Genomic DNA, 8,187 nt, shown 5'->3' on the forward strand with positions numbered 1-8,187 from the left:
CCGTGCGCTCATTATTTGCCGAGAAAAACGCTTTTAAAATTTGTCCATGATTTTACCGGATCGCACAACCCTCATACAATATTTTGAAACAGAGACTACACGTAAATAGAATTGAGTTCAATATGCTACAGGTGGTGTAACTGATAAAATGTACCTGTATGAAGCCAAAAAGAATTGATCAGATTTTTCTCACGTCAAGAACATGATAAGTACGTGAAAAAAGGATCACGAAGATAAAAATATTAAATGGTGTTGTCAATGTTATGCAGAGTGACCTTAGACCCAACTGAAGATGAAGAGGTTTGCAGGAGTAAACCAAAGTTCTTTGATTGATTCAAGAGATTATCATGATTAAATGTTTTATTAAATAAATAGAAAACCATTTCTCTTTTTTTGATTTTTTTAAAATCAGCTTAAAATGTACAGATTGACAGAGAACTTAATTTCGATATCTTTTAGAGAAAATATTTTTAAAAAATTAAATATAAACAAAATTTCCGTTTTAAAAATTTCATAAAAAAAAACAAATTATGGTTTACTTAAACACATTATAAGTAGTGCCCACCTGCACACAATGCATTACACGACAGTATACTTGGGTTTTTGATATACGTGCAAAATTAAGAACTTCTAAATGTCAAGACATGTAACATACTGAAGCATGCAGATATTCTGACCCTTGACCTTGAAACTTAGGTCAAGGTCACTGGTAACCTGAATAAAATGTTGATATTAGCTATTTACCAAAATGACCTTGACCTATGAACTTGAAATCAACCTTTACCTTTGTCCTTGACCCAAGGGTAAAAAGAAACACGAAGTACATGTACATGTATCTAGAAACACCTTCCAGAGCTTATATCGGTTGACAGGATAGAAGTTAAAGAGGTGGTGGTTTTTAATGACCTTGACCTTTCATCCAAATGTCACAATCAATCTTAAGTTCTTGGAGTGAGATACAAGATTCAACTCCAAAGTTAAATAGGTTAAGAATAAAAATACCCCACCCCCTCCCCCCGCAACAACCAAACTAAACAAATCAAATTAATGGCAACATAAAGAATCGCTGTTAAACTCAAATAACACCTCAGACCCACATGAATTTTCATAAAAACTGCAGAAAAGAGCTCGGGGAAATTGTATTAAAATATTTTGATTTGAGTTTCCAAAGTACATAGAAATTATTAATTTATTCGGAAAAAATTACAAATCCTGTCGTGTTTAAAATTAAAGTGCAGATGAACAAAGTTGGTATATAAACCTTTTATAGCCTATTTCTTCAGATGTCGTTAATAGCATTCAATTCTACTGATTTGAATTGATATTTTAATAAAAAAAAAAAACATCCTTTGTTTATTTTACCATTGAAATTTATTTGAATTTTTTTTTAGAATTACGCAATCCCCAGATATAGCGATTTTCGGTATATTAAAAATCATTATACATGTACGCTCCTTCGTAAAATAATCAGGTATTTGCATTCATGAAAAAAATATTAATAAGAAGGTGTTTAATAATATTGGTCTCATTAGCCGACACGAATGTCTTTTTAAACATCTCTTGTAAACCCCAGAAAGTATCCCCCTATGCATTGGAAAAAATGAATAGTTCCGGTCATAAACCTTTATATATTTATTTACAAAGTATATAAATTTTACTAGGCACAGGTACCGGAGTTGTCAATCCTGAGAGGAAATGTAAAAAATTCTGAACAGAAAGGAAAATCACTTTTCCGTGTATGGAACTACTATTCAATAAGTTCATTTTGATTGGTTAGCAATCGGCGTGATACCCTTAGTCGACTTTAACCCTGCCTTGTCGTCAGAATAAAACCAACTTTGAGCCCGAGGTTAAAATAAGTAGAGAAATAAAATGTGAATCGATATATTAAAAATTGACATATGTTTGAAAAATGGTAACTTTATATATGTATTTTTTTTCTTTGATTCGCGGGATAGAAAGATATATTAATCGCTTAACCAACATGCCATAATCATCTTGCATATGCATGTACATGTACGTGTGCGCGCATGCAAAACATTAAACGATATATAGTTGATATCATTGCAACATTTATATTCTTAAATGAAATCCTTGGATACTTAGCATATTTTTAAAAGTTCTTCTAGGAATTAGGCACGAAAAGGGACATGGGGGGCGTTTGGGGAACATCTGTAACGGTCCCCGTTACAATTAGCACTAGTTTGGGTTATATCACTCCATTTTCTTAAATTTTGATTTTCATGTGATTAAAACTCAAACAATTAAACTTGAAATAATTTATCTTTCGTACCAGTTTTTATTTTTTTTTCGAGGCTATGTGTTCGCAACTAATGACAAACATATTTTTTAAATGGTGAAAATGAGGTCAGTGGGCTTTACAAAATATATACACATGTGTATATATATAAAGGGTGTATATCATTATCGCTACATTATATAAATGTAGCATCTTTTATCAATCCGTAAATTTTTAAGCTGCCGGAGAACGAAAGGGGTATGCAATACAGTGGTAATGTGTGCATATAGGTACAATGTATGTATTTTTGTAGCGGTTATGAGTATGAGGTTGTTATGACAATTTTAAAAATGTAGCGTTAATGGTAGGCACCCTTAACAACACTGATTGAAATTAAAATGCTTTCGGTATAAGTAAATTGTGCATAAAAACGGGTTTTAATGCCAAAAATAGGATCAGTGCAAAATAGCAAGAGACCAATGGAGCTGGTATCTTTTTTTGATTTCTTTTTAAATTAAAAGCTAGTCAAATTCATTTACTGTTCGATCATTTTGTTAAGTATCTTAAATGTAGTAAATGGCTTCTCACGTCATTATAGTTCACCTAAAGCTTTTTTGAGTCTGTCGTCGGTAATATGCAGGTCAATCCATGCACGATTACTATTACCGTTTTTTTGTGTGTCAATTTTGCATTTTTAAAGTATAAATAGACTTACAAACTAAAGAAGAAAAATGCACTTGCATGCAAAAATCCCTCTCCCTGTCGAAACAAACATGTGGTTACCGGTCAAATCATTTTCAGAATATAATTTACAACATTAATATTTTCTATTCCTTTATTTACCTATCTTACAATATACATCTGGATTTAAAACATTAAACCAGGATTTGTTTCTCCTTGTCTTTTTCCCGTTATATACATCTCTTACATACATACACAAATCACACTGGGCATCTAAAACGGTTTTTCGAAAAGGTTGGGGAATGAATTTGTCTTTTTCCCTTAAGTAGCTTGTGTATTCCGTTTCATTTGAACCTATTCTGATCAATTCTTTGGTTAAAAGTCTGATAGAAGAAAAATCCTGGCTGTTAATGTAAGTTCCTTTAGGAAGATATTGACCGGCGTCTTTTGGTCCATTTATAACAGGGATTACGTAAGCACGGTTTAAATAAAGTGAAAACAGTTTTTCTGTAGTATAACCTTTGCAAAGTGAATTCTCAAAAGAAAAAAAGTATTTGTAGTCTTTTTCGAACACGGACTGGCACCTGTTTAAATTATCATATTGCTTGCCACACTTTTTAGTTCCACAACTGCCAAATTTATCCACTTTTAAGTATTTACTTAGTTCTTGAACCAATTTTTCTCTTCTGGAAGGAGTTTGACAGTGGCTTGAAATCCATACCGCGTCTTTAGTTTTCTTGATGAGTATTCCAGTGTAGATTTTGATGACGGGTTCTTGTATTCTATGCAGTTTACCGTAGAATGGCACATAAATATCCGATTCCTCCATATACGACATAGATAAATCAAAATGTTTCATCCATTCGTTGTTTGGCTCTATGTGTAGTACGGGCTTTCTGCCGAGTTTAACACCCAAATTTGTCCGTTTATTTTCCTGATCACTTTCTTAGGAAGACGTCTGTGACTGAATACCACGATATCAGCATTGAAAACATTCGTTTCCAAAACACAGCCAGGTATGGAACATTGAGTACTATCGTAAAACCGCCGCTGATCTTCAAAGTATTGTTCTGCTTGGAACCAATGTGTGCGATACATCCTTGGAAGTGAGTTATTGAATACTTTATTTGTCATATTTGTATTTGTAATGTTCAGTGACGAGTCAAACGTATCTAATGTGGAGAAGTAGGTCAGTAAAGGAAGTTCTGTAGTTGGAATCTGACTAAGGATTATAACAAAAGATAAAATTGTTATAAAACACAGTTATGTAAAAACGCCATTCCTTTCGAACATCTCTGAGTGGGCTGAAATAATTAAAACAAGAGTTTTAATTAAAGCAAAAAAATATAAAAGGAAAGGGATAAAGCAAATAATTTATGATCAAAGAAATATCATCATACCTGATTACAATACAATAATTATTTTCATTGAATGTCAAAGGCCATAAGTGTAATGTTAAATTACATGTATATGTCGTTTACTTTCTTGTCTGCATGGTGTATGGCGAACATTAAAACTTACTGTTCTAAATATTGAGTATCTGAAACAACAATCTTAAATAAATATCTATTTAAACCTCTTATTTCTAATTCGTCTCTTCTTAAATAAATATATTTCTTTGTCTTTTAAAGCTTTGTATTAAATATCTTTTATTTTGTTCTGACAAAAGTATTGCAGCGAGTTTAAGGACTCCTTAAGGTATATCTTTCTAGGCAAAGCTTCGGGAAATCGTTTATGACGCCACAGTGAAACTGTACAAACGAATAATTAATGATTTCCTTTTACATAGAATGTTACATACTGTGATTTTTCATAATTATTGCAAATATGAATAATGTGTAGCTTATCTTGTCATTATTACACTATTCGAATGTAAAATTTAAGCCAACTTGATCTCGCTGTATTGACATAGATCACACCACAGACTAGTTGACACGCAGTGTCTCTGTACTTGAGACGCCGATAAAGCTATTATTGCAACTTGCACATATGACAATTGAAAGTAGATAAGCGTGATCTGACTAAAATTGAGTCATATTTTGTAATGTATAACTCAATATTTCGCAGTCTTATTAAAATGAAAATGACTTAGTCTCTTATTAAGGCGTAATCATGCAGTTTTAAACATAAATGTACTTCAATCCAAGGTCAACGATATCCACTTAACTATAAATTATATGTACACACATGTAGATATTGTCCCTACTATTTTTAAAAAAAAAAGTTGGGAGCAAGTTGTGCAATGTTTTATTTTTTTGGTAATTTTACATCATTTCAATGTGTAAAGTTTAAATTTAGTGCACGACGTTTATTAGAAGACGGCAAATTGTATATAATGCCCGGGCAAATTGCTTCCAGCACTTTTGAGGTTAAGTTATATTTCTGAAAAAAATCAATTTCATAGTGAAAAACTATTAAAATATTATCTAACTTTTACGATCTTTGAATCTGTACATATTTTTTTTCTAATTTAACCATGTCACGTGACAACCAGTTGATTTTCCTTAGGTTGCTTTGGTCGAACAGGTCCCCATACATACATACGCATAAGTACAATTTCCATAAAATTCAAACTCAAACTTATAAAAAAGATATCAACATTATATCAATTCCTCAGAATATATCAAGACATACCTTATGGGTGTCCTTAACCTAGATGTGAAAGGAAATACTTTTAATTAGCAACAACTTGGATCTTAGATTACTCACCATACACATCTACTGTCTTTAAAACAACTTTGATCCAGAATCACTCATCATACACATATACTGTCTTTCTTGATATTAGATCACTCAACATACACATCTACTCTCTTACTAAAACTTTGATCTTAGATCACCCATCATACTCTCGACCGTCTTACTAAAACTTTGATCTCAGATCACCCATCATACACCTGTACTGTCTAAATTAAACTTTGATCTGAGATCACCAATCATACACCTGTACTGTCTCACTAAAACTTTGATCTTAGATCATTCAACCTTAAATCATTATACACGTGTATTGTCTTAGAGACAACTTTGATCTTAAATCATTCATCATTCAACCTTAAATAATTATACACGTGTATTGTTTTAGAAACGTTTTTGTTCTTAGATCACTCAACCTTAAATCACTAGCAGCAACTTAACCACAACTGCTTGGATTAATTCTTGTACATCTATGTATATACATGTAAGCTTGTTTTGGAAAATATGAAAATGAAAAACACATCACTTACCACGTAAGGAAAATTCTGTTAAATACAATTATTGCCCTACCTTCTCGGACAATATCTGTTTATCTCTTTCTGCTTTGATTTGAATCACGATATATAATTTTTATACACAGATACATAATCTCATTTTCTCAGTCACGTGATGATCTCAGTGATGTATGTTTCAGGTTACGAGGAATTTTTATTTTCCTTTTTCTGAAATAAAATTTCCTTATCACCAAATAACACAAATTTATGAGTGGTTTGTATTTTCCTGATACTTTAATGGAATTTAATAACTCCAATTTGCCCTTTTACAGTATATTAACGGCGCTTATCAAAATTTAATAACAAATTTGTTCAATTACGCTAAGGCAACTGAAAAAAAAGTTTAATTTTTAAATAAGGTGAATGTTTCTTGTATTATCTATCAACGTGTTTGGTGAAAATATCATCGAATTATTATTACTTTGTTTTAAATGTGCTGTTTATTTTTGCCAAAAAAATTATTTGGTTTAAATAAATCATAATAAACATGTTTTGTTTTAGAGTCTGTTGTGATTCTAGGACACTGATCCTTAATTAATATATAAATTTTAAATGTTAACAATGCTATAGTGTCCAGGTCTCTTTAAATGTGCTTTTTGACAAAAAGCTAGACCTAAGTAAGTCTTCATCAACATTTAACTTTAAGAAACTGTCCAGCATCTTCAGGTCACTGAGATAATTGAATTAACACTTAAGTAGTGTTATCCTGCTTTCTAGTGATTGCCCTAGTCACGTGATTTATGTATAAGATGAATGAAAATTTCCTCTTTTTGCCTTTTGAATGTTTTCCTTGTTATCAGAGCTGAAATTGTTTATTTTTTAAAGCATTTCATTATAAAAATGTTAACAATATTTTTAATATTCAGTTAATTCCACTAAATTAAATTTTTCTTTGAGATATTTCGACTGTAACTCATGATTCCATTTTTTACTTCATTCTCATGATTTTATTGTCAAGAAACACTAAGTACAAACACAATTTTATATTTTTCCATCCATCAAATCTGAAATGTATCTCTTGATCGAAACTGTTTTGATAACACTGACATGACTTTATGTAAGTTAACTTACTCATTTTATTCTCCATATCCTTTCATATGCATGGATTTACATGGATGAGTTATCCTTCCTACAGTTGCACTGATTAAGTATTGTTGAAGTGCTATGGAAAATAAACAATCTTGTTTCAAGTATAAGCGTTAAAATCTTTACATAGCATATAGCAAAGTTATTTGATTCGGATTTATTGATTGCAGATGGGTATTTATTTTTCGTCGAGATTTAAATTGTTTCATTCTTAGGAAAAAGTCGCTATACAGGGATAACGAACTGAAATTTAGACCAATACTCCGCACTCAAGGCAACTGAGGGTTTCCTAACACTTCTTCTACCAGAAATCTTACTGGACAGAGCTTCTATAACAAAATTTAGGAGAGTCTGAACTCCAAATCATCTAATGTTGTCTACAGAATATAATGTAATTCGTGTGGACTTCTTTATGATGATGAAAACAAGGAATCATTGATTTAAAGAATATCAGATCATCGATTTCAAATAAATCATGAAGGTCAGCAACTATGATGTAAACATCATAATTCAGCTATTTATTCTATTTTTGTGAATGGAGTTAGAATTCTCGAAAAGATTTATGACCACATAAGCTGTACATCACTGAGTACATCCTTAAGAAGACAACGAGAGGAATTTTGGATTAGAAAACTAGGGACAGGACAGTCTTTCCATATCGATGTAATGACAATGTCGATAGAGTTGGAAATCTATCCAGTCCACGGTGTAACAATGAAAATGTGATGGGACTTTTTAACTATACGATGTTTTTAATACACGATGTCGTATTTCTTTGATTACTTCCTTATGTAAATCAACAGTAAGGTCTACACCACAATGACAGCAAATTTTACTCCCTTTGAAACTTCAGTCTTTACTTTTAAACTTTTAAATGTATCAGATCCACGTTATAATCGTATTAACAATATTAAAAGATTTAGGGGCAATATG

At 31.4% G+C, this 8,187-nt stretch overlaps 1 pseudogene; it reads right to left on the reverse strand.

The window, feature by feature from the left end:
• Positions 1 to 2,960: 2,960 nt before the first annotated feature.
• Positions 2,961 to 6,293, reverse strand: LOC134257914 (alpha-(1,3)-fucosyltransferase C-like; annotated as a pseudogene).
• Between the last annotated feature and the right edge of the window lie 1,894 nt (positions 6,294 to 8,187).

This window comes from Saccostrea cucullata, unplaced genomic scaffold, assembly GCF_032062105.1.
Source record: "Saccostrea cucullata isolate Sc308-1 unplaced genomic scaffold, CSIRO_AGI_Scuc_v1 ctg16149, whole genome shotgun sequence".
NCBI classification, from domain to species: domain Eukaryota; kingdom Metazoa; phylum Mollusca; class Bivalvia; order Ostreida; family Ostreidae; genus Saccostrea; species Saccostrea cuccullata.